Source organism: Mesoplodon bidens, assembly GCF_964165515.1.
Source record: "Mesoplodon bidens genome assembly, chromosome: 16".
NCBI classification, from domain to species: Eukaryota; Metazoa; Chordata; class Mammalia; order Artiodactyla; family Ziphiidae; genus Mesoplodon; species Mesoplodon bidens.
The window spans coordinates 8,912,796-8,940,194 of NC_138173.1; the positions used below are offsets into that span (position 1 = coordinate 8,912,796).

General features: G+C 43.1%; 2 long non-coding RNA genes across 2 annotated transcripts in view; one reads left to right on the forward strand and one right to left on the reverse strand.

The window, feature by feature from the left end:
* LOC308604801 overlaps nt 1-22,005 on the forward strand; it is a 66,689-nt gene extending 44,684 nt beyond the window's left edge. The window contains exons 3-4 of the long non-coding RNA XR_014013556.1: nt 18,141-18,459; nt 20,945-22,005. This is a non-coding gene — a long non-coding RNA (uncharacterized lncRNA). The remainder of the gene's footprint in view (nt 1-18,140; nt 18,460-20,944) is intronic.
* Nucleotides 18,407-27,399, reverse strand: part of LOC308604802 — a 121,580-nt gene continuing 112,587 nt past the window's right edge. The window contains exons 3-4 of the long non-coding RNA XR_014013557.1: nt 21,999-22,128; nt 18,407-18,481 (exon numbers count right to left, since the gene is read on the reverse strand). This is a non-coding gene — a long non-coding RNA (uncharacterized lncRNA). The remainder of the gene's footprint in view (nt 18,482-21,998; nt 22,129-27,399) is intronic.

Below are 27,399 nucleotides of genomic sequence, written 5' to 3' on the forward strand. Positions count from 1 at the left end.
CCTAAGAGAATTCCATCAGATTAAAGTCAAATCACAGAATGACGCCTGTTTCAGACAGAGCTGGCCTAGGCAGCAAGCCCCCGGCCAGAATGATGAAGTCCATTTTTAGGAGGTTGTTTGGAAATGCCAGTAAGGGGAGAAATGGAAGAGCAAGGTGGTCCATGGAGAAAGAAGTTCTCCTGTTCTGAAAATCTTGATGGCACTGAGCTGGACACCAAGATGGGCTCAGGGGCCATTTTTTCAAACTTGTTCAATTAGTAATTTAAGAGCTGAGGGTGCTGAGGTCTAGAGAGGTAAAGTGACTCCTCTCCCAGCTTTGACAAAACTCTGGGAACCTTCGGACAGACCATGGTGGAGCAGCCTGTCTGGGGGGCGGTGGTTTGATGGGATCCTTTAGAAAACTGAGAAGCTGCTGGAGGGCCCAAAGGGGAGCAAGACCTGTGGTCACACCTAAGATGCTCAACGCTCAGAGACGTCCCGACTCGAGACAAACGGCAGAACCAGGTCCTTCCCCTCTCCAAAGGCAGATGGACTCAAAGACAGGTGAGGCCCAGAGGCTCTGCGGCTGACCTTCCGGGGCCATCAGGTCCCATCATCTATCCTGATGCTCCCGTGAAGAGGGTCCTGGGGGAGGACGGAACTCCGAAGCACTGAGTGTTTACCTGAGTCATTCAGGCAGAGACCGGATGAGCTCAAGAGGCACTTTAATGACTGGTTTGATCTGACATCCTAATTTGTAGGGTTCTTCCTACCCCGTCCCACACTACTTCCTGACCGAGCAGGGGGTCCTAGAGATCTGAGCGGGTGTAATGAAGAAGCTATGAGATCATCCGAGACTGTGCCATGGATATAAAAAAAGGGAATCAACAGTTTCCTGTAATTCCAACACTCAGAGAGGCCCTACCGTGAACACTTCTGTCCCGCCCTCCCTTCCTCTCTTTTTCTTCTTTCTTTCCTTCCTTCTCTTTTCCCCACAAGGAGATGCTTCATTCAGAGGCTACAGCTTGGCTCCTAGAGCAAAGGTGACAGCTGTTGCTGGCCCCCAGCAACAGACTCGAGCTGGGGGTAACCCAGAAAGGCTCTGCTTTGGTTCTCCCGGCAGATGTGTTCCAGCCAGTCCTCTGGGGGGGTGTTTCTCTGCTTCTCGGCGCAGTGGTGGGCCACCCACCATCGTGTGCTTCTGTGTGCTTCCTGACACTCAGCCTCTCAACTGGAGTTGCACATAAAACTATGCTGCACATAGTTTTAAAAAAAATCTTTGTTTTACTTAATTTTAAATTGTGTGTAATTTCTCATGCAATTAGGTATTTTTTAAGAATATTATTGCAAATGAAGATAACATGATGTATTGAATCAATCTGCTGTTGTGGCTATTCAAGCAGTTTCTAATTTTTCACCCTGATTTATATTTTTATACATCAGTCTTGGTGGATAAGTCTGACTCTTTCTGTACGGTAAACTCGGATGTTCTTAGAAGGGACAGGCTCGTGTTTAAGGAGACCCGTATTTTAGTGGTCTTAATACATTTGGCCAAATTTCTTCTTGGAAGGAGCAAGCCAATTCACACTTCACACTGACAGCTGAATATGAGTCTCCATCTCACTGCAATTTCTTCAACATTTTACCTTTACCATTTTGACAGCTGGAAAGTTTATCCTTTTTATTTTAAGAACTCTTTTTTTTTTTTTTTTAATTTGGGTGCACCGAGTGGCCTGTCGGATTTAGCTGCCCAACCAGGGATCGAACCAGGGCCCCCCAGTGAAATTGCCAAGTCCTAACCACTGTATCACCAGGAAATTCCCTAGAACTTTTTAAATAGTATGGTATTGGCTACTATATTTGTTTCATTTTCAAACCCAGCTTATTTTAGATTTTATTTTAATGTGATCATTTAATAAAGATGTACTGTTGCTCATTGTTCCCTGGGATTCTGCAGTGTAAAATGTAGACAACTGGATATATCAGCACTAAAGTATTTCTAAATTTTGTTAAAATCACCTGTGGAATTTGCATATATTTCCTTTGTGATTTCCTTTATTAGTGTGTTTAGAAAACCAGGCCTTATCCAGAGATCAGTTACACTTTTTTTTTTTACACCTTTATTGGAGTATAATTGCTTCACAATGGTGTATTAGTTTCTGCTGTATAACAAGGTGAATCAGCTATACATACACATATGTTCCCATATCGCTTCCCTCTTGCATCTCCCTCCCTCCCACCCTCCCTATCCCACCCCTCCAGTCCGTCACAAAGCACCGAGCTGATCTCCCTGTGCTATGCGGCTGCTTCCCACTATCTATCTACCTTACGTTTGGTAGTGTATATATGTCCATGCCTCTATCTCGCTTTGTCACACCTTACCCTTCCCCCCCCCCATATCCTCAAGTCCATTCTCAAGAAGGTCTGTGTCGTTATTCCTGTTTTACCCCTAGGTTCTTCATGACATTTTTTTTCTCTTAAATTCCATATATATGTGTTAGCATATGGTATTTGTCTTTCTCTTTCTGACTTACTTCACTCCGTATGACAGACTCTAGGTCTATCCACCTCATTACAAATAGCTCAATTTCGTTTCTTTTTATGGCTGAGTAATATTCCATTGTATATATGTGCCACATCTTCTTTATCCATTCATCCGATGATGGACACTTAGGTTGTTCCATCTCCAGGCTATTGTGAATAGAGCTGCAATGAACATTTTCGTACATGTCTCTTTTTGAATTATGGTTTTCTCAGGGTACATGCCTAGTAGTGGGACTGCTGGGTCATATGGTAGTTCTATTTGTAGTTTTTTAAGGAACCTCCATACTGTTCTCCATAGTGGCTGTACCAATTCACATTCCCACCAGCAGTGCAAGAGTGTTCCCTTTTTTCCACACCCTCTCCAGCATTTATTGTTTCTAGATTTTTTGATGATGGCCATTCTGACTGGTATGAGATGATATCTCATTGTAGTTTTGATTTGCATTTCTCTAATGATTAATGATGTTGAGCATTCTTTCATGTGTTTGTTGGCACTCTGTATATCTTCTTTGGAGAAACGTCTATTTAGGTCTCCTGCCCATTTTTGGATTGGGTTGTTTTTTTGCTATTGAGCTGCATGAGCTGCTTATAAATTTTGGAGATTAATCCTTTGTCAGTTGCTTCATTGGCAAATATTTTCTCCCATTCTGAGGGTTCTCTTTTGGTCTTGTTTATGGTTTCCTTTGCTGTGCAAAAGCTTTGAAGTTTCATTAGGTTCCATTTGTTTATTTTTGTTTTTATTTCCATTTCTCTAGGAGGTGGGTCCAAAAGGATCTTGCTGTGATTTATGTCAGAGAGTGTTCTGCCTATGTTTTCCTCTAAGAGTTTGATAGTTTCTGGCCTTATATTTAGGTCTTTAATCCATTTTGAGCTTATATTTGTGTATGGTGTTAGGGAGTGATCTAATCTCATACTTTTACATGTCCCTGTCCAGTTTTCCCAGCACCACTTATTGAAGAGGCTGTCCTTTCTCCACTGTACATTCCTGCCTCCTTTATCAAAGATAAGGTGACCATATGTGCATGGGTTTATCTCTATGCTTTCTATCCTGTTCCATTGATCTTTCTGTTTTTGTGCCAGTACCATACTGTCTTGATTACTGTAGCTTTGTAGTATAGTCTGAAGTCAGGGAGCCTGATTCCTCCAGCTCCGTTTTTCGTTCTCAAGATTGCTTTGGCTATTCGAGGTCTTTTGTTTTTCCAAACAAATTTTGAAATTTTGTGTTCTAGTTCTGTGAGAAATGCCAGTGGTAGTTTGATAGGGATCGCATTGAATCTGTAGATTGCTTTGGGTAGTAGAGTCATTTTCACAATATTGATTCTTCCAATCCAGGAACATGGTATATCTCTCCATCTATTTGTATCATCTTTAATTTCTCTCATCAGTGTCTTATAATTTTCTGCATACAGGTCTTTTGTCTCCTTAGGTAGGTTTATTCCTAGATATTTTATTCTTTTTGTTGCAATGGTAAATGGGAGTGTTTTTTTTAATATAAAACATATTTATTAAACTATGAAGCATAAAAAAAGGAAAAGAAGCAACAATTGTTAGGCATCTAGAATCTCAGAATTTCAAATGTCCCACAAGGAGAATTCTACAATGTCACTTACTGTCCCCGGGGAAGTTTAGTTCCTATGGCCTCCCTCCTGGCTCTGGGGTACTGCGATGGGCCAGTGACATTCACTCCACGGGAGCAGGCTGTACACTACTGGCTTTAGAGCTTTCATGAACATCTGTCAGTTGACTTTCTGTTTGCTCAGATGACTCTTATTAGGGCATCCACTACTGTGTTAGACACTAGGGGCTCACAAAAAAGATAAGTAAGACATGCCCTGTCCCTAAAGACCTTTGAATCCAGAAGGGAAGACGTAAACAATAATGAAGGCTACTATTTTACTGAGTTCTTGCTGAGTACTAGGCTCCAGTCCTCAGTACAATCTGAAAAATATGTGTAAGATTCATGTTATAGTCTTTTTTTATAATTTTTTTATTAGTTTCTGCTTTATAACAAAGTGAATCAGTTATACATATATATCTATTCCCATATCCCCTCCCTCTTGCATCTCCCTCCCTCCCACCCTCCCTATCCCACCCCTCCAGGCGGTCACAAAGCACCAAGCTGATCTCCCTGTGCTATGCGGCTGCTTCCCACTATCTGTCTACCTAACGTTTGGTACTGTGTATATGCCCATGCCTCTCTCTCGCTTTGTCACAGCTTACCCTTCCCCCTCCCCATATCCTCAAGTCCATTCTCAAGTAGGTCTGTGTCTTTATTCCTGTTTTACCCCTAGGTTCTTCATGACATTTTTTTCCCTTAAATTCCATATATATGTCTTAGCATACGGTATTTGTCTTTCTCTTTCTGACTTACTTCACTCTCTGTATGACAGACTCTAGGTCTATCCACCTCACTACAAATAACTCAATTTCGTTTCTTTTTATGGCTGAGTAATATTCCGATGTTGGCTGTGGGCTCGTCATATATGGCCTTTATTATGTTGAGGAAAGTTCCCTCTATGCCTACTTTCTGCAGGGTTTTTATCATAAATGGGTGTTGAATTTTGTCGAAAGCTTTCTATGCATCTATTGAGATGATCATATGGTTTTTCTCCTTCAATTTGTTAATATGGTGTATCACATTGATTGATTTGCGTATATTGAAGAATCCTTGCATTCCTGGGATAAACCCCACTTGATCATGGTGTATAATCCTTTTAATGTGCTGTTGGATTCTGTTTGCTATTATTTTGTTGAGGATTTTTGCATCTATGTTCATCAGTGATATTGGCCTGTAGTTTTCTTTCTTTGTGACATCCTTGTCTGGTTTTGGTACCAAGGTGATGGTGGCCTCGTAGAATGAGTTTGGGAGTGTTCCTCCCTCTGCTGTATTTTGGAAGAGTTTGAGAAAGATAGGTGTTAGCTCTTCTCTAAATGTTTGATAGAATTTGCCTGTGAAGCCATCTGATCCTGGGCTTTTGTTTGTTGGAAGATTTTTAATCACAGTTTCAATTTCAGTGCTTGTGATTGGTCTGTTCATATTTTCTATTTCTTCCTGATTCAGTCTTGGCAGGTTGTGCATTTCTAAGACTGTCCATTTCTTCCAGGTTGTCCATTTTATTGGCATAAGAGTTGCTTGTAGTAATCTCTCATGATCCTTTGTATTTCTGCAGTGTCAGTTGTTACTTCTCCTTTTTCATTTCTAATTCTATTGATTTGAGTCTTCTCCCTGTTTTTCTTTATGAGTCTGGCTAATGTTTTATCAATTTTGTTCATCTTCTCAAAGAACCAGCTTTTAGTTTTATTGATCTTTGCTATCGTTTCCTTCAATTCTTTTTCAGTTATTTCTGATCTGACCTTTATGATTTCTTTCCTTCTGCTAAATTTGGGGGGTTTTGTTCTTCTTTCTCTTATTGCTTTAGGTGCAGGGTCAGGTTGTTTGCCCGAGATGTTTCCTGTTTCTTAAGGTGTGATTGTATTGCTATAAACTTCCCTCTTAGAACTGCTTTTGCTGCATCCCATAGATTTTGGGTCTTCGTGTCTCCACTGTCATTTGTTTCTAGGTATTTTTTTTTTCATGGTTCTAAATCTTTTTTTTTATTTATTTATAATTTTTTTATTTTTATTTTTTTATTAGTTTCTGCTTTATAACAAAGTGAATCAGTCATACATATACATCCGTTCCCACATCCCTTCCCTCATGCATCTCCCTCCCTCCCACCCTCCCCATCCCACCCCTCCAGGCAGTCACAAAGCACTGAGCTGATCTCCCCGTGCTCTACGGCTGCTTCCCACTATCTATCTACCTCACGTTTGGTAGTGTATACATGTCCATGCCTCTCTTTCGCTTTGTCACAGTTTACTCTTCCCCCTCCCCATATCCTCAAGTCCATTCTCAAGTAGGTCTGTGTCTTTATTCCCGTTTTACCCCTAGGTTCTTCATGACATTTTTTTTTTAAATTCCATATATATGTGTTAGCATACGGTATTTGTCTTTCTCTTTCTGACTTACTTCACTCTGTATGACAGACTCTAGGTCTATCCACCTCGTTACAAATAGCTCAGTTTCGTTTCTTTTTATGGCTGAGTAATATTCCATTGTATATATGTGCCACATCTTCTTTATCCATTCATCCGATGATGGACATTTAGGTTGTTTCCAGCTCCGGGCTATTGTGAATAGAGCTGCAATGAACATTTTGGTACATGTCTGTTTTTGAATTATGGTTTTCTCAGGGTATATGCCTAGTAGTGGGATTGATGGGTCATATGGTAGTTCTATTTGTAGTCTTTTAAGGAACCTCCATACTGTTCTCCATAGTGGCTGTCCCAATTCACATTCCCACCAGCAGTGCAAGAGTGTTGCCTTTTCTCCACACCCTCTCCAGCATTTATTGTTTCTAGATTTCTTGATGATGGCCATTCAGACTGGTGTGAGATGATATCTCATTGTAGTTTTGATTTGCATTTCTCTAATGATTAATGATGTTGAGCATTCTTTCATGTGTTTGTTGGCAGTCTGTATATCTTCTTTGGAGAAATGCCTATTTAAGTCTTCTGCCCATTTTTGGATTGGGTTGTTTGTTTTTTTGCTATTGAGCTGCATGAGCTGTTTATAAATTTTGGAGATTAATCCTTTGTCAGTTGCTTCATTGGCAAATATTTTCTCCCATTCTGAGGGTTGTCTTTTGGTCTTGTTTATGGTTTCCTTTGCTGTGCAAAAGCTTTGAAGTTTCATTAGGTCCCATTTGTTTATCTTTGTTTTTATTTCCATTTCTCTAGGAGGTGGGTCCAAAAGGATCTTCCTGTGATTTATGTCATAGAGTGTTCTGCCTATGTTTTCCTCTAAGAGTTTCATAGTTTCTGGCCTTACATTTAGGTCTTTAATCCATTTTGAGCTTATTTTTGTGTATGGTGTTAGGGAATGATCTAATCTCATACTTTTACATGTCCCTGTCCAGTTTTCCCAGCACCACTTATTGAAGAGGCTGTCCTTTCTCCACTGTACATTCCTGCCTCCTTTATCAAAGATAAGGTGACCATATGTGCATGGGTTTATCTCTGGGCTTTCTATCCTGTTCCATTGATCTATCTTTCTGTTTTTATGCCAGTACCACACTGTCTTGATTACTGTAGCTTTGTAGTATAGTCTGAAGTCAGGGAGCCTGATTCCTCCAGCTCCGTTTTTCGTTCTCAAGATTGCTTTGGCTATTCGGGGTCTTTTGTTTTTCCAAACAAATTTTGAAATTTTTTGTTCTAGTTCTGTGAAAAATGCCAGTGGTAGTTTGATAGGGATCGCATTGAATCTGTAGATTGCTTTGGGTAGTAGAGTCATTTTCACAATATTGATTCTTCCAATCCAGGAGCATGGTATATCTCTCCATCTATTTGTATCATCTTTAATTTCTTTCATCAGTGTCTTATAATTTTCTGCATACAGGTCTTTTGACTCCTTAGGTAGGTTTATTCCTAGATATTTTATTCTTTTTGTTGCAATTGTAAATGGGAGTGTTTTCTTGATTTCATTTTCAGATTTTTCATCATTAGTGTACAGGAATGCCAGAGATTTCTGTGCATTAATTTTGTATCCTGCTACTTTACCAAATTCATTGATTAGCTCTAGTAGTTTTCTGGTAGCATCTTTAGGATTCTCTATGTATAGTATCATGTCATCTGCAAACAGTGACAGCTTTACTTCTTCTTTTCCAATTTGGATTCCTTTTATTTCCTTTTCTTCTCTGATTGCTGTGGCTAGAACTTCCAAAACTAGGTTGAATAAGAGTGGTGAGAGTGGGCAGCCTTGTCTTGTTCCTGATGTTAGTGGAAATGGTTTCAGTTTTTTACCATTGAGAACAATGTTGGCTGTGGGTTTGTCATATATGGCCTTTATTATGTTGAGGAAAGTTCCCTCTATGCCTACTTTCTGCAGGGTTTTTATCATAAATGGGTGTTGAATTTTGTCGAAAGCTCTCTCTGTATCTATTGAGATGATCATATTGTTTTTCTCCTTCAACTTGTTAATATTGTGTATCACAATGATTGATTTGCATATATTGAAGAATCCTTGCATTCCTGGAATAAACCCCATTGATCATGGTGTATGATCCTTTTAATGTGCTGTTGGATTCTGTTTGCTAGTATTTTGTTGAGGATTTTTGCATCTATGTTCATCAGTGATATTGGCCTGTAGTTTTCTTTCTTTGTGACATCCTTGCCTGGTTTTGGTATCAAGGTGATGGTGGCCTCGTAGAATGAGTTTGGGAGTGTTCCTTCCTCTGAAATTGTTTGGAAGAGTTTGAGAAGGATGGGTGTTAGCTCTTCTCTAAATGTTTGATAGAATTCGCCTGTGAAGCCATCTGGTCCTGGGCTTTTGTTTGTTGGAAGATTTTTAATCACAGTTTCAATTTCAGTGCTTGTGATTGGTCTATTCATATTTTCTATTTCTTCCTGATTCAGTCTTGGCAGGTTGTGCTTTTCTAAGACTTTGTCCGTTTCTTCCAGATTGTCCATTTTATTGGCATAGAGTTGCTTGTAGTAATCTCTCATGATCTTTTTTATTTCTGCAGTGTCAGTTGTTACTTCTCCTTTTTCATTTCTAATTCTACTGATTTGAGTCTTCTCCCTTCTTTTCTTGATGAGTCTGGCTAATGGTTTGTCAATTTTGTTTATCTTCTCAAAGAACCAGCTTTTAGTTTTATTGATCTTTGCTATCCTTTCCTTCAATTCTTTTTCATTTATGTCTTATCTGACCTTTATGATTTCTTTCCTTCTGCTAAATTTGGGGGGTTTTGTTCTTCTTTCTCTAATTGCTTTGGGTGCAGGGTCAGGTTGTTTACTCGAGATGTTTCCTGTTTCTTACGGTGGGATTGTATTGCTATAAACTTCCCCCTTAGAACTGCTTTTGCTGCGTCCCATAGGTTTTGGGTCGTTGTGTCTCCACTGTCATTTGTTTCTAGGTATTTTTTAATTTCCTCTTTGATTTCTTCAGTGATCACTTCGTTATTGAGTAGTGTATTGTTTAGCCTCCATGTGTTTGTATTTTTTACAGATCTTTTCCTGTAATTGATGTCTAGTCTCGTAGCACTGTGGTCGGAAAAGATACTTGATACAATTTCAATTTTCTTAAATTTACCAAGGCTTGATTTGTGACCCAAGATATGATCTATCCTGGAGAATGTTCCATGAGCACTTGAGAAAAATGTGTATTCTGTTGTTTTTGGATGGAATGTCCTATAAATATCAATTAAGTCCATCTTGTTTAATGTATCATTTAAAGCTTGTGTTTCCTTATTTATTTTCGGTTTGGATGATCTGTCCACTGGTGAAAGTGGGGTGTTGAAGTCCCCTACTCTGAGTGTGTTACTGTCGACTTCCCCTTTTATGGCTGTTAGTATTTGCCTTATGTATTGAGGTGCTCCTATGTTGGGTGCATAAATATTTACAATTGTTATATCTTCTTCTTGGATCCATCCCTTTATCGTTATGTATGTCCTTCTTTGTCCCTTCTAATAGTCTTTATTTTAAAGTCTATTTTGTCTGATATAAGAATTGCTACTCCAGCTTTCTTTTGATTTCCATTTGCATGGAATATCTTTTTGCATCCCCTTACTTTCAATCTGTATGTGTCTCCAGGTCTGAAGTGTGTCTCTTGTAGACAGCATATATATGGGTCTTGTTTTTGTATCCATTCAGCCACTCTGTGTCTTTTGGTGGGAGCATTTAGTCCATTTACATTTAAGGTAATTATTGATATGTATGTTCCTATTCCCATTTCCTTAATTGCTTTGGGTTCATTATTGTAGGTATATTCCTTCTGCTGTGTTTCTTGCCTAGAGAAGTTCCTTTAGCATTTGTTGTAAAGCTGGTTTGGTGGTGCTGAACTCTCTCAGCTTTTGCTTGTCTGTAAAGGTTTTAATTTCTCCATCAAATCTGAATGAGATCCTTGCTGGGTAGAGTAATCTTGGTTGCAGGTTTCTCTCCTTCATCACTTTAATTATGTCCTGCCACTCCCTTCTGGCTTGTAGAGTTTCTGCTGAGAGATCAGCTGTTAACCTGATGGGGATTCCCTTGTGTGTTATTTGTTGTTTTTCCCTTGCTTCTTTTAATATGATTTCTTTGTGTTTAATTTTTGACAGTTTGATTAATATGTGTCTTGGCGTATTTCTCCTTGGATTTATTCTGTAAGGGACTCTCTGTGCCTCCTGCACTTGATTAACTATTTCCTTTCCCATATTAGGGAAGTTTTCAACTATAATCTCTTCAAATATTTTCTCAGTCCCTTTCTTTGTCTCTTCTTCTTCTGGAACCCCTATAATTCGAATGTTGGTGCGTTTAATGTTGTCCCAGAGGTCTCTGAGACTGTCCTCTGTTCTTTTCATTCTTTTTTCTTTATTTTGCTCTGCATCAGTTATTTCCACTATTTTATTTTCCACGTCACTTATCCGTTCTTCCTCAGTTATTCTGCTATTGATCCCATCTAGAGTATTTTTCATTTCATGTATTGTGTTTTTAATCGATGCTTGATTCATCTTTAGTTCTTCTAGGTCCTTGTTAACTGTTTCTTGCATTTTGTCTATTCTATTTCCAAGATTTTGGATCTTGGAAATAGAATCTTGGATCAGCTTTACTATCATTATTCTGAATTCTTTTTCAGGTAGACTGCCTATTACCTCTTCATTTGTTAGGTCTGGTAGGTTTTTATGTTGCTCCTTCACCTGCTGTGTGTTTTTCTGCCTTCTCATTTTGCTTATCTTACTGTGTTTGGGGTCTCCTTTTTGCAGGCTGCAGATTCGTCGTTCCCGTTTTTTTTGGTGTCTGTCCCCAGTGGCTAAGGTTGTTTCAGTAGGTTGTGTAGGCTTCCTGGTGGGGGGGACTAATGCCTGTGTTCTGGTGGTTGAGGCTCGATCTTGTCTTTCTGGTGGACAGGTCCACGTCTGGTGGTGTGTTTTGGGGTGCCTGTGGCCTTATTATGTTTTTAGGCAGCCTCTCTGCTAATGGGTGGGGTTGTGTTCCTGCCTTGCTAGTTGCTTGGCATAGGGTGACCAGCACTGTAGCTTGCTGGTCGTTGAGTGAAGCTGGGTGCTGGTGTTGAGATGGAGATCTCTGGGAGATTTTCGCTGCTTGATATTATGTGGAGCTGGGAGGTCTCTTGTGGACCCGTGTCCTGAAGTTGGCTCTCCCACTTCAGAGGCACAGCACTGACTCCTGGCTGCAGCACCAAGAGCCTTTCATCCACCCGGCTCAGAATAACAGGGAGAAAAAGTAGAAAGAAAGAATTAGTAGAAGAAAGAAAGAGAGGGAAAGAAAGGAAGAAGGGAAGAAAGGAAGAAAGAAAGGAGGGAGGGAGGAAGGATGGAAAGAAAGAGGAGGGAGGGAGGGAGGAATGAAAGCAAAAGGAAGAGTGAATGGAAGAAGGGAGGGAGGGAGGAAAGAAAGAAAGGGAGGGAGGGAGGAAAGAAAAAGAAAGAAGGAAAGGAGGAGCGGAGGGAGGGAGGGAGGAAGGGAAGGTAGGAAAAAAAGAGCAGGTAAAGTAAAATAGAATAAAGTATGAAATATAGTAGCGTTATTAAAATTAAAATGTAATTATTGAAAAAAAACCAGACAGATAGAACCCTGGGACATATGGTGGAAGCAAAGCTATACAGAGAGAATCTTACACAGAAGATTACACATACACATTCACAAAAAGAGAGCAGGGGGAAAAATCAAAAATCTTGCTCTCCAAGTCCACCTCCTCAATTTGGGATAATTCGTTGTAAAAAGAGGAAAAGGGCGAGAAGTCTGAAATCTTACTCTCTAAGTCCACCTCCTTAATTTGGGATAATTCGTTGTAAAAAGAGGAAAAGGGGGGAAAGTCTTAAATCTTGTCCTCAAAGTCCACTTCCTCAATTTGGGATGATTCGCTGTCCATTCATGCACTCCACAGACGCAGGGCACATCAGATGGACCGTGGAGCTTTAATCCGCTGCCTCCGAGGCTGCACAGAGAGATTTCCCTGTCTCTTCTCTGCTCTCACAGCTCCCGGGTCTCAGCCTTGGACCTGGCCCCGCCTCTGCGCGTAGGTCGCCGGAGGGCGTCCGTTCTTCGCTCAGACAGGATGGGTTTAAAGGAGCCGCTGATTCGGGGGCTCTGGCTCACTCAGGCAGAGGGGAGGGAGGGGCGCGCAGTGTAGGGCGGGCCTGCGGCGGCAGAGGCGGGCGTGACGTTGCAGCAGCCCGTGGTGCTCCGTGCGCTTTCCCGGGAAAGCCGTCCCCGGGTCCCGGGACCCCGGCAGTGGCGGGGTGCACAGGCCCCCCGGAAGGCGGGGCGGACAGTGACCCGCGCTCGCACACAGGCCCTGCGGCGGCGGCGGCGGCGGTGGCGGCAGCGGCAGCAGCAGCCCCAGCGTCCCACGCCCGTCTCCGAGTTCCGCACCCGTCTCCGGCGCTTCCCCAAGCAGCCCTCTTAATGCCCTCTCCTCGCGCACCAGGAAACAAAAGGGAAAAAAGTCTCTTGCCTCTTCGGCACCTCCAGACCCTTTCCCCGGACTCCCTCCGGGCTAGCCGTGGTGCACTAACCCCTTCAGACTCTCTTCCCGCCGCCAACCCCAATCCTCTCCCTGCGCTCCGACTGAAAGCCGATACCCGAGCCTCAGCTCCCAGTCCCGCCCGCCACGGCGGCCGAGCAGACAAGCCTCTCGGGCTGGTGTGTGCCTGAGGGCACCAATCCTCTGTGCTGGAATCTCTCCGCTTTGCCCTCCGCACCCCTGTGTCTGCGGCTCTCTCCTCCGCTACTCCGAAGCTTTCCCCCTCCGCCACCTGCAGTCTCCGCCCGCGAAGGGGCTTCTAGTGTGTAGAAACCTTCCCTCCTTCACGGCTCCCTCCCACTGGTGCAGGTCCCGTCCCTATCCTATTGTCTCTGTTTATTCTATTTTCTTTTGCCCTACCCAGGTATGTGGGGAGTTTCTTGCCTTTTGGGAGGTCTGAGGTCTTCTGCCAGCGTTCAATAGGTGTTCTGTAGGAGTTGTTCCACGTGTAGATGTATTTCTGATGTATCTGTGGGGAGGAGGGTGATCGCCGCGTCTTACTCTTCCGCCATCTTCCGATCCAAGCCCTCTAGGTATTTTTTAATTTCCTCTTTGATTTCTTCAGTGATCACTTCGTTATTAAGTAGTGTATTGTTTAGCCTCCATGTGTTTGTATTTTTTACAGATCTTTTCCTGTAATTGATATCTAGTCTCACAGCGTTGTGGTCAGAAAAGATACTTGATACAATTTCAATTTTCTTAAATGTACCAAGGCTTTATTTGTGACCCAAGATATGATCTGTCCTGGAGAATGTTCCATGAGCACTTGAGAAAAATGTGTATTCTGTTGTTTTTGGATGGAATGTCCTATAAATATCAATTAAGTCCATCTTGTTTAATATATCATTTAAAGCTTGTGTTTCCTTATTTATTTTCGGTTTGGATGATCTGTCCACTGGTGAAAGTGGGGTGTTGAAGTCCCCTACTCTGAGTGTGTTACTGTCGATTTCCCCTTTTATGGCTGTTAGTATTTGCCTTTATGTATTGAGGTGCTCCTATGTTGGGTGCATAAATATTTACAATTGTTATATCTTCTTCTTGGATCGATCCCTTGATCATTATGTAGTGTCCTTCTTTGTCTCTTCTAGTAGTCTTTATTTTAAAGTCTATTTTGTCTGATATGAGAATTGCTACTCCAGCTTTCTTTTGCTTTCCATTTGCATGGAGTATCTTTTTGCATCACCTTACTTTCAGTCTGTATGTGTCTCTAGGTCTGAGGTGGGTCTCTTGTAGACAGCATATATATGGGTCTTGTTCTTGTATCCATTCAGCCAATCTGTGTCTTTTGGTGGGAGCATTTAGTCCATTTACATTTAAGGTAATTATCAATATGTATGTTCCTATTCCCATTTTCTTAACTGTTTTGGGTTCGTTATTGTAGGTCTTTTCCTTCTGTTGTGTTTCTTGCCTAGAGAAGTTCCTTTAGCATTTGTTGTAGAGCTGGTTTGGTGGTGCTGAACTCTCTCAGCTTTTGCTTGTCTGTAAAGGTTTTAATTTCTCCATCAAATCTGAATGAGATCCTTGCTGGGTAGAGTAATCTTGGTTGCACGTTTTTCTCCTTCATCACTTTAAATATGTCCTGCCAGTCCCTTCTGGCTTGCAGAGTTTCTGCTGAAAGATCAGCTGTTAACCTTATGGGGATTCCCTTGTGTGTTATTTGTTGTTTTTCCCTTGCTGCTTTTAATATGTTTTGTGTTTAATTTTTGACAGTTTGATTAATATGTGTCTTGGCGTATTTCTCCTTGGATTTATTCTGTATGGGACTCTCTGTGCCTCCTGGACTTGATTAACTATTTCCTTTCCCATATTAGGGAAGTGTTCAACTATAATCTCTTCAAATATTTTCTCAGTCCCTTTCTTTTTCTCTTCTTCTTCTGGAACCCCTATAATTCGAATGTTGGTGCATTTAATGTTGTCCCAGAGGTCTCTGAGATTGTCCTCAGTTCTTTTCATTCTTTTTTCTTTCTTCTGCTCTGCAGTAGTTATTTCCACTATTTTATCTTCCAGGTCACTTATCCGTTCTTCTTCCTCAGTTATTCTGCTATTGATCCCATCTAGAGTATTTTTCATTTCATGTATTGTGTTTTTAATCGTTGCTTGATTCATCTTTAGTTCTTCTAGGTCCTTGTTAACTGTTTCTTGAATTTTGTCTATTCTATTTCCAAGATTTGGGATCATCTTTACTATCATTATTCTGAATTCTTTTTCAGGTAGACTGCCTATTTCCTCTTCATTTGTTAGGTCTGGTGGGTTTTTATCTTGCTCCTTCACGTGCTGTGTGTTTTTCTGTCTTCTCATTTTGCTTATCTTACTGTTTGGGGGTCTCTTTTTTGCAGGCTGCAGGTTCGTAGTTCCCCTTGCTTTTGGTGTCTGTCCCCAGTGGCTAAGGTTGGTTCAGTGGATTGTGTAGGCTTCCTGGTGGAGGGGACTGGTGCCTGTGTTCTGGTGGATGAGGCTGGATCTTGTCTTTCTGTTGGGCAGGTCCATGACTAGTGGTGTGTTTTGGGGTGTCTGTGGACTTTTTATGACTTTAGGCAGCCTTTCTGCTAATGGGTGGCGTTGTCTTCCTGTGTTGCTAATTGTTTGGCATAGGGTGTCCAGCACTGTAGCTTGCTGGTCGTTTAGTGAAGCTGGGTGCTGGTGTTGAGATGGAGATCTCTGGAAGATTTTCGCCATCTGATATTATGTGGAGCTGGGAGGTCTCTTGTGGACCAGTGTCCGGAAGTTGGCTCTCCCACTTCAGAGGCACAGCACTGACTCCTGGCTCCTCAATTTGGGATGATTCGTTGTCTATTCATGTATTCCACAGATCCAGGGTACATCAAGTTGATTGTGGAGCTTTAATCCGCTGCTTCTGAGGCTGCTGGGAGAGGTTTCCCTTTCTCTTATTTGTTCTCACAGCTCCCAGGTCTCAGCTTTGGACTCGGCCCCGCCTCTCCGTGTCGGTTGCTGGAGGGCATCTGTTCTTCGCTCAGACAGGACAGGGTTAAAGGAGCAGCCGCTTCGGGGACTCTGGCTCACTCAGGCCGGGCGGGAGGGAGGGGCACGGAGTGCGGGGCAAGCCTGCAGCGGCAGAGGCCGGAGTGATGTTGCAGTAGACTGAGGCACGCCGTGCGTTCTCCCAGGGAAGCCGTCCCTGGATTTCGGGACCCCGGCAGTGGCGGGCTGCACAGCCTCCCCGGAAGGTAGGTGTGGATAATGACCTGCGCTCGCACACAGGCTTCTTGGCAGCAGCAGCCCCAGCGTCCCACGCCTGTCTCTGGGCTCCGCGCTTTTAGCCGCGGCTCGCGCCCGTCTGTGGAGCCCCTTTAAGCAGCGCTCTTAATCCCCTCTCCTCGCGCACCAGGAAACCAAGAGGGAAGAAAAAGTCTCTTGCCTCTTCGGCAGCTCCAGAGTTTTCCCGGACTCCCTGCCGGCTAGCTGTGGCACATTAGCCCCCTTCAGGCTGAGTTCTCGCCGCCAGCCCCATTCCTCTCCCTGCGCTCCGACTGAAGCCCGAGCCTCAGCTCCCAGCTCCGCCTGCCCCGGCGGCCGAGCAGACAAGCCTCTCGGGCTGGTGAGTGCCGGTCGGCACCGATCCTCTGTGCGGGAATCTCTCCGCTTTGCCCTACCCAGGTACGTGGGGAGTTTCTTGCCTTTTGGGAGGTCTGAGGTCTTCTGCCAGTGTTCAGTAGGTGTTCTGTAGGAGTTGTTCCACATGTAGCTGTATTTCTGGTGTATCTGTGGGGAGGTAGGTGATTTCCGCGTCTTACTCTAACGCCATCTTCCCCGGAAGTGCCCATGTTTAGTTTTGCAGGCACTCTTGCCTCTTTCTTTAGAGGGAAACAAATCTCATTTTAATTGTAAAAGCCTTCATTTACAGTGAATTTAACAATGAACAAGAAATAGATAAGTAATAAGGACCTACTATGTAGCACAGACAACTCTACTCAGTACTCTGGAATGACCTATATGGGAAAGAATCTAAAGAATCTAAAAAAGAGTGGATATATGTATATGTATAACTGATTCACTTTGCTGTACACTTGAAACTAACACAACATTGTAAATCAACTATACTCCAGTAAAAATTTTTTAAAGAAGTAGACTTGCTGATGAAGATGTGGAGGAAAGGGACCCTTCCTACACTGTTGCTGGGAATGTAAACTGGTGCAGCCAATACGGAAAACAGTATGGAGGTGCCTCAAAAAATTAAACATAGAACTACCGTATGATCCAGCAATCCCACTTCTGGGTATCTAAAGGAAATGAAACCATTATCTTGAAGAGATAGCTATACCCCCATTTTCATTGCAGCATTAAATAGCCAAGGTATGGAAACAACCAAATGTCTGTCAACCGATGGATGAATGGATCAAGAAAATGTGTATACACACAATGGAATAATATTCAGCCTTTAAAAGGGAAGGAAATCCTATCATTTGCAGCAACATGGGTGAAACTGGAGGGCATTATGCTAGTGAAATAAGCCAGACAGAGAAAGACGGAGTGGCATCACTTATTTCTGGACTCTAAACAAAAAAAAATAGTCAAACTTATAGAAGCAGAGAGTTGAAAAGTGGATGCCAGGGGCTGAGGTTGGGGGAAATAGGGAGAGGTTTGTAAAGAGTGTAAAATCTTTCAGTTATAAGATGAATAAAGTCTGAGGACATAATATGTAATGTGGTGACCACAGTTGATAACACTGTACTGTGTGATTGAAATTTGCTAAGAGAGTAGAACTTAGATGTTCTCACCAAAAATAAAAAAAGGGGGGGGTAAATATGTGAGGTGATGGGTGTTAATTAATGGGGGAATCCTTTCACAATATCTACATATATCAAATTATCGAATTGGTACACTTTAACTATCTTACAATTTTACATGTCAATTTTACCTCAATAAAGCTAGGAAAAGAGAAATAAATTTGCAGATTTTTAATTAACCAAATACAAAAAAAAATCTTGGTATTTTAGTAGTCAACATAATAACATTCAACAAGAACGCAGCCCAACTCAGTTTTCCAAAGAATTGATTATTTTATATTTTAAAAGATTTCTTTTCTCCTACATCCTAGGAAGTCCAAAGCAGTGCCATGCACCTGGCAAGGAGAGAAGAAAATGTTGTCTCATGTTACTGAGCAAGTCCATACACACCAGGAGGACCACTGTGAATCAGGCTTGAGCCAAATAATACTTAACAAAGGTGGCCCAGGGAAGGGGTGGGGACCAGGAGACAGAAGCATCCCATGAAGCACGAGGCCAGCGGAATCAATTCTCACCCGTGTGACCCAGGCATTATTCCCGTGACACCAGCACAGACACAGCTGTTACTTACCGCTCTCCCTGCCTGAAGCAGCTGAATGGCTTTCACCTAAACCGCAGAGAACATCCTTGGTAAGTGCATTCAAAATCGCCACTGTGTTTATGTCATAAGAGGGAGGTATAAGGAGATATTACTTAGATTAGAACTTCTATTTGCTTGTCTAGTGAAATTATTACCTAATTAATATGCTTGTTCCCATAAGAGTTTATTCTGCACAGCAGAATGTTTTGAAGAAAAGCAATGCCGAACTTTGGTTTCATTTGACACATTCCAAAGCTCTAGTGTAAACCCAGAGTAGGAGGGCAATGCAGAGTCCCTAACTCTGGGGCGCAGCAGGTACAAAACATTTAAAAACTTCCAGTGTCTGAAAAATTGCATATTAACGATTCCTAAGCCAGGCGTAGTCAAGAATTCTACAGCCAAGCTATTTACAGTAAGTCCCCTACCTACACATGAGTTCCGTTACGAGAGCGAGCATGTCCAATTCGTTCATACGTCCAACAAAGTTAGCCTAGGTGGCCAGCTAACACAATCGGCTATATAGTACTGTACTGTAATAGGTTTATAATACTTTTCACACAAATAATACATAAAAAACAAACAAAAATAAACATTTTTTAATCTTACAGTACAGTACCTTGAAAAGTACCGTAGTACAGCACAACAGCTGGCACACAGGGGCTGGCATCGAGTGAACAGGCAGGAAGAGTTACTGACTGGAGGAGGGAGAGGAGGTGGGAGATGGTAGAGCTGAGGGACCCTCAGCAATAGCAGACGGAGGACGAGGTTTAATTTCACTCACGCCTGATGATGATGGAACCCACGGCCGCATCTTTGAAAGTTCCCAACTTGAAGGTTCGTAGGTAGGGGACTTACTATACAGCATTTTAGTCAACATCTGTGTTTAAAAAATCACTCATAAAGTGATTTAATATATTATCTCTGCTTAAAAACTGCAGCATATTATTAGTGAATAACTTCGGAGTGCACTGAAAATGAAAACTTCATTTTCAATTTTAACAATGAAATACAATACCAATTTAACTATTGCTTAAATGCCTGGAAAGTCAAACTGTCTTTCCTAGGTACGTTTTCCATTTGGGCGAGGGCACATGAGAGGTAGCGTCATCCACAGAGGGACTGTTTTATGGCAATCATAGCACTAAAGCACATTCGCTAGTATATACTGTATAAATCACAACATCAGAGGAGTTCCTGACCTCGGCACATTGGAAGTCCCCAAAACACAGCAGATCGGGTAGCCCTTAAATGCAAAGATAATTCTCTATAGGAAGGAATCGCTATCGTGGTGTCTTCCTTGATGGGAACATTGGGGGAAGGCAGTTATCCTGTGCAGTCCTGGGTGGGGCTGGGTTAAACCTGACAGAAACGGCAGCCGAGGTGCTGAGGGCAAACCCAGAGGTGTAGTGACAGAAGAGACAGTGCAGGCAGCATGTGGTCATGTCCATCCCGAGGAGAGAGATTTCAGCAGCCTCATCACCTACGCATTCAAAGTCACCCGCTAGCTTAGCCTTTGGGAACACACACTCACGGGGCTCCAGAGAGCACTGGGCACCCTGCGCAGCTGCACGGGTGTTGACGGTGAACAGCAGATGTGAGCAGGCCAGTGCCGGGGCCGCAGGCAGCCCGGGCTGCAGCCGTCGGCATAGCGCTGCATCGCTGCAGGCAGGGGTGCTCTGGGCCCAGCTCCCCAGCTGCAGCACCACGCTTGCAGGAGGGGCTGCTGTATTTTCGCCTTTGCAGGGTGGCCGAGGTGCAGCTCTGCAGTAACTACGCCCACCTGATCCCTCCCTTCACACGAATGTGGTCTCTGCCCAGAGCACATGACTGAGCCCCCTTTTCTGCTTTCTCCTCCTCCTCTTGCTGTCAGTGTGAGGGCGCCTTTCCCTTGCCCCCTCACCCAGCTAACCTGGGGCGGCAGGTCCCTGTTTTTAATCATTATCTGTACACTTACGTGCTAGATCTTACTTATCAGGGTGTCCAACCCCTGCCTTTTATAAAGGATATGAATAGCCAGAGAGTTAGCAAAGTGCTTAGAATTGCTTCCTTAGATTAACGGTGGCGCCCTTGGCTGTGTCTCTAACATCTGAAAGGTCAGGGACGTCTGAGAGCCCATTTGCCTGTAAACATATCTGACTATTAGGTGATAAAGCCAATGCACAGTCCAAAGGAAGGAACCAAACCGCTTTCTGCCTTTCCCTTTAGATTGCCAGCAAGCAGCTGTTCTCCTGGCCTCTTCTTCCCATACCCCAGCTGAGTGGGAGGAAGTAGTTTTACCCTCCTCTCTCCTTCCCACGTCGCCATGCCAGGGATGCGTCATTTCTTTCTTTACGCCTCTGGTGAAGCTGTTGGTTAATAAGAGCTGGGGGAGGGGTGGGAGTTCTGATCTTCAGGGCCCTCGGGTCTTGTGTATAAAGTGAGGGGTCCCTCCTGGTCCAGCTCAAACGTACCGACAGCCTCTGAGCACCCAAGTTCTGCGTTTAATTCTGCTGAGTCTTTTTTCTTTCTTCTGTCTTCTACTATCTTAACGTGTAGGTGCCAGCTCCCCAGAGGAAACACCCCAGCCAGGAAGTGGATACAGGAGAGAAGTAAGGGAGATGAGAATGGAGACACCAAACACAGAGGTCTGCAGGCTTAACCCGCATGAAGATGATACGAGGAGCCTGCATAAATTCAAATCCCCAGATCTCCCCGACTACCTGAATTTGGATTCAGTAGCTCTAGGATGGAAGTATTGGACCCCAGAATCTACATTCTGGCGCCCTGATAATATCATAAAAGTGAGTCTTGCATGTTTTCCTGTCCTAAAAGTATCAAGTACCTGTGGCTTGAGCTCCCTGATCTAAGTCAGTGCTTCCAAGTGATGTGTGCTCAGATACTGCTTCCCAGGGGTGGCCCAGGGACCCTTGACCAGCCTCATCCATTTCCCTTGCTGTGCTTTCCAAATGCTGTCATTTGTTCTGAGTGTGCCGACGTGAAAGAGGTTGTGAAGCACTGGCTAAGCCATGCTGTTTTAGAATCCCATACAGGCTAACTATCCCTTGAATAATAAAGCTAATTTCAGAGGAATTATAAATAAAGTAAAAGAGGAGAGTAGAAAGGATATAGTTTGGGGCCAGGTTGGGGCTCAGGAGAGGTCTCTGCACAACATCCTCGTCCACTGCACCAATCCAGAGAGACGGAAAGCCCTGGCGAGAGGGAGGATGCCACAGTTCACGTTTTTCAGACAAGGGATGCTCTCTTGTTGTGTCAGATCACTGCTTCTTGTCTTTCTTTTACCTTTTGACAGCGGTTCTCACTGCCTTGTGTTTTTGTTGTTTTTTTTTTTTTTTTGGCAGTACGCGGGCCTCTCACTGTTGTGGCCTCTCCCGTTGCAGAGCACAGGCTACGGACACGCAGGCTCAGCGGCCATGGCTCACGGGCCCAGCCGCTCCGCGGCACGTGGGATCCTCCCGGACCGGGGCACGAACCCATGTCCCCTGCATCGGCAGGCGGACTCTCAACCACTGCGCCACCAGGGAAGCCCTGCCTTGTGTTTTTAAAGCATGTCGTAGGATGCTGCTTGACTGTCCAGGAAGATAGTACTCACCCATCAGCTGTACAGGTTCACAGGCACATCTGGTGAGAATTCAGAGGGATTTTGTTCCTTGTTTTGAGATCAGAGAATGGCATCATGTCAGTGAGAGCACATCTGCTGAACTTGTCTTTGACATCAGCATCTGGAAAGATAGAGATCAGGTGGCCTTCCTCTGCCAACCAGAGCCCATCTCGCGTTTAGACAAGTTCCCCCTTGTATACGATTTTCGGCCTCCCAGGCTGCAGGCAGTGTCGGGTGACAGGGTGGCCAGTGTTCCGGGTGCTCTCACCCTCTGGTTCCTTGTCCTTGACTTGCCCTTTCCTGACTGGTGTCTGCCAGAGGGTTCAGAGCAACAGTAGCAAACAGCACTTATTGCTCTGAAAGCCCGTCACAACCTGCTCCCGCTGGAGGTGCTGCAAGGGGTGGAGGTACCAGTGATTTAAGATGGTCTTATTGGCAATTTAGTTAAACCTGCTGTGCTGCACTGTCTCAAGGCAGGAAGGTACATGAACGTGCTAGTGACTGAATCAGCTGGCATTTGAAAGAGGAGGAGCAAGAGAGCGACACCTCCCCGGGAATCTCGACAGGTGAAAAATGACCCAGAAGAACCCTTTGTTCAATAGTCAGCTTGGCTGGCACGGGTACTAAAAACCAACTCATGTCTGCTATAATTTGCTTAAGATTTCTGCTAAAAGTCCCTGCCCATTTCACCAGCACACAGAGGACAGGGGGGTGGGTTTTACATATTGTTGTTTTCTACCTACATGCTTTTATTTGAATATCAACTCTCAATTATTTGTAATATCGCAAATACACAATTATGGTAAAAAAATCCACAGATTATTTTTAGTTGACTTTTACACGTAGTTTTATATTTACATATGAAAATGAGTGTGCTTCATGCTTGGAGAATTCATGTTTAACAAAGTAATGAAGCCCTACTGAGCCGATCTCCCTCTGCAAATGTTGGCCGTCTGCCCAGTTCCTGTCCGACTCCTTTTATGGGCTCTTATCTATAACCCACGATGTCCTGGGATTCAATATTAGCAACCCTTAGACATTTCGGCTAGTAGGAGAGAGAAAGTTAAATGTTTGCATTTTCTACCTTTGTCTTTTGACAAATGAATGGGAGCTGCAAACGTTGTAATGAAGCACACTGGCTGTGCCGAGCAGGCTTGGTGCTGCTGAAGGGGGCGGAGGACTTGGTAGCACATATCCCAGCTCTGCTACTCAGCAGTACAGCCCTAAGCAAGTAACTGTCTCTCAGACATGAGACTCTCACCAGCTAAGGGTCGTCATCGTCAGTGGCCTGCTGACCTCATGGGGTGGGGGTGAAGGTCAAAGAGGACGGGAGATACGACACCGGTTAGTAAACTGCAGCTCGGTCTTTTATATTTCAGACAGTCTAGGGCTCCGGTGCTAGGAGGTCTCCTACATGTCAACAAAGCGGTATCTTAGCTTGAGCAAGTGGTCATTCTCATAGTGATCAAGAATGACGTTTGCTACACACAGAGAGACAGTCTGCCCCAAATAAATTGCAAATGAACTTTCCGCTTACTTCAAAGTTTCTTTTCAAGCTGCAGGAGTATGAGAAGGAGGCATCAGAACAGATATCCTCATGCCGAAATCAGGAAAACTCGAATAGAGACTCAAAGCCAGTGGTGTAGCTTCTACACCTCTGCCCTGCCCAGGGTGCAGATCTTGTCTTTTTCTCCTCTCCCACCCCCAAACCCTGAGGTGATCTCATTTAACCCTGTGGTGTTGAATGCCCTGTATATGCTGAAGATGCTGGAAGTTACAGCTCCGAACTGAAACTTTCCCCGAGCTCCAAACATATACCCAGTTAAATTTTCAGTACTGTCACTTGGTTATCTAACAGGTACTAGAAAATTAACATGGCCTATACTGCGCCATTGGTCTCCTCTTCAAGTCCACCTCCCACCGAGCCTTAATTATTTCAACCAATGGCAGGACCAATAGCTCAGATCAAAAGCACAGGAACCATGTATGCTAGACTCTTCCCTGGAGCCTACCAGGGTTCAAATCTCAGCTCTGCCGCTTATTAGCTCTGTGACTTTGGATAAATTACTTAATTGTTCTGTGCCTCAGTTTCCTTATCTGAAAATGGGAAGCACACAGTACCTATCTCTTCATATTTTTTGGTGAAGATAAAATATGTGTTAGTACACATCAAGCACTCACAACGGTGCCTAGAGCGTTGTAGGTTCTATGGAAGGGTTTGCTGTTGTTATCATTTCCTCATGCCTTATCTAAATTTCATTAGCTTTACTTCCAAAGCATACCTTGAACTGGATGACTTTTCACTATCCCAATACCACAACCCCAGTCCAGACCATCATTCCAGCTCTGCAGAATTCCCGGGCCCTTCCTACATGCCTCCCTGTCTTCGCTCTCCCTCTGCTCTGTCCATCCTCGGCAGAGCAACCAGAGTCTAGGCTTCTTACCTGCCAGTCCCACCTGTTCTGGCCTTGCTTTCCTTTCCAGTCTCATTCCTGTTCCCTACCTCATTCAGGATGGTCTAGCTGCCATGATGGCTTATTTGCATCACTTAATTCTCAGCTCAAATGGCATGTCTTCTAGGAGACCTTCTCTTGTCTCCACTGTCAGAGGCCTCCTCTACCAGTCACTGCCCACCATTGTCATATCCTCCTCTTTTCTTCATAGGCTTAGCAGAATCTGAAACAACCATATTAATGGACAGGCCTAGAGGTCCCTGTTCATTTCATCCCATGGAATCTCAGGTCCTAGACTGTGAGGACCCACTTTGTCTACTTTGTTGCCATGCCCTGACAGTGTTGAACTTTACCTGATGCTTGAGAGCCTGGAAAACAGTAAAGTCTAAGAAATCCCCCCATCCTTTGTATTTGAGAAATGATTTGCTTGCAAAGAACCATCCTTCATCATACACCATGATCAAGTGGGGTTTATCCCAGGAATGGAAGGATTCTTCAATATATGCAAATCAATCAATGTGATACACCATATTAACAAATTGAAGAATAAAAACCATATGATAATCTCAATAGATGCAGAAAAAGCTTTTGACAAAACTCAACACCCATTTTTGAAAAAACTCTCCAGAAAGTAGGCATAGGGGGAACTTACCTCAACATAATAAAGGCCATATAAGACAAACCCACAGCAACATCATTGTCAGTGGTGAAAAACTGAAACCATTTCCACTAAGATCAGGAACAAGACAAGGCTGCCCACTCTCACTGCTATTATTCAACATAGTTTTGGAAGTTTTAGCCACAGCAATCAGAGAAGAAAAAGAAATAAAAGGAATCCAAATCGGAAAAGAAGAAGTAAAACTGTCATCGTTTGCAGATGACATGATACTATACATACAGAATCCTAAAGATGCCACCAGAAAACTACTAGAACTGATCAATGAATTTGGTAAAGTAGCAGGATACAAAGTTAATGCACAGAAATCTCTTGCATTCCTATACGCTAATGATGAAAAATCTGAAAAAGAAATGAAGGAAACACTCCCATTTACCACTGCAACAAAAGGAATAAAATACCTAAGAATAAACCTGCCTAAGGAGACAAAAGACCTGTATGCAGAAAACTATTAAGACACTGATGAGAGAAATTAAAGATGATACAAACAGATGGAGAGATATACCATGTTCTTGGATTGGAAGAATCAACATTGTGAAAATGACTCTACTACCCAAAGCAATCTACAGATTCATTGCAATCCTTATCAAACTACCAATGGAATTTTTCACAAAATTAGAACAAAAGATTCACAATTTGTATGGAAACAAAAAAGACCCCAAATAGCCAAAGGAATCTTGAGAAAGAAAAATGGAGCTGGAGGAATCAGGCTCCCAGACTTCAGACTATATTACTAACCTATAGTAATCAAGACACTATGGTACTGGCACAAAAACAGAAATATAGATCAATGGAACAGGATAGAAAGCCCAGAGATAAACCCACGCACATATGGTCACCTTATCTTTGACAAAGGAGGCAAGAATATACAATGGAGAAAAGAGAGCCTCTTCAGTAAGGGGTTCTGGGAAAACTGGACAGCTACATGTAAAAGAATGAAATTAGAACAAGCCCTAACACCATACACAAAAATTAACTCAAAATGGATTAAAGACCTAAATGTAAGGCCAGACACTATCAAACTCTTAGAGGAAAACATAGGCAGAACACTCTATGACATAAATCACAGCAAGATCCTTTATGACCTACCTCCTAGAGAAATGGAAATAAAAACAAAAGTAAACAAATGGGACCTAATGAAACTTAACAGCTTTTGCACAGCAAAGGAAACCATAAATAAGATGAAAAGACAGCCCTCAGAATGGGAGAAAATATTTGCAAATGAAGCAACTGACAAAGGATTAATCTCCAAAATATACAAGTAGCTCATGCAGCTGAATATCAAAAAAAAAAAAAACCCAATCCAAAAATCCAAAATCCAGAAGACCTAAATAGACATTCTCCAAAGAAGATATACAGAGTGCCAACAAACACATGAAAGGATGCTCAACATCACTAATCATTAGAGAAATGCAAATCAAAACTACAATGAGATATCATCTCACACCGGTCAGAATGGCCATCATCAAAAAATCTACAAGCAATAAATGCTGGAGAGGGTGTGGAGAAAAGGGAACCCCCTTACACTGTTGGTGGGAATGTAAATTGATACAGCCAGTATGGAGAACAGTATGGAGGTTCCTTAAAAACCTAAAAATAGAACTACCATATGACCTAGCAATGCCACTACTGGGCGTATACCCTGAGAAAACCATAATTCAAAAAGAGTCATGTACCACAATGTTGATTACAGCACTATTTACAATAGCCAGGACAGGGAAGCAATCTAAGCAACCTGTCAACCTTTATCCATCGACAGATGAATGGATAAAGAAGATGTGACACATATATACAATGGAATATTACTCAGCCATAAAAAGAAACGAAACTGAGCTATTTGTAATGAGGTGGATAGACCTAGAGTCTGTCATACAGAGTGAAGTAAGTCAGAAAGAGAAAAACAAATACCGTATGCTAACACATATATATGGAATCTAAAAACAAACAAACAAAAAATGGTTCTGAAGAACTTAGGGGCAGGACAGGAATAAAGATGGAGACATAGAGAATGGACTTGAGGACACGGGGAGGGGGAAGGGTAAGCTGGGACGAAGTGAGAGGGTGGCATGGACATATATACACTACCAACTGTAAAATAGCTAGCTAGTGGGAAGCAGCCGCATAGCACAGGGAGATCAGCTCGGTGCTTTGTGACCACCTAGAGGGGTGGGATAGGGAGGGTGGGAGGGAGGGAGATGCAAGAGGGAGGGGATGTGGGGCTATATGTATATGCATAGCTGATTCACTTTGTTATAAAGCAGAA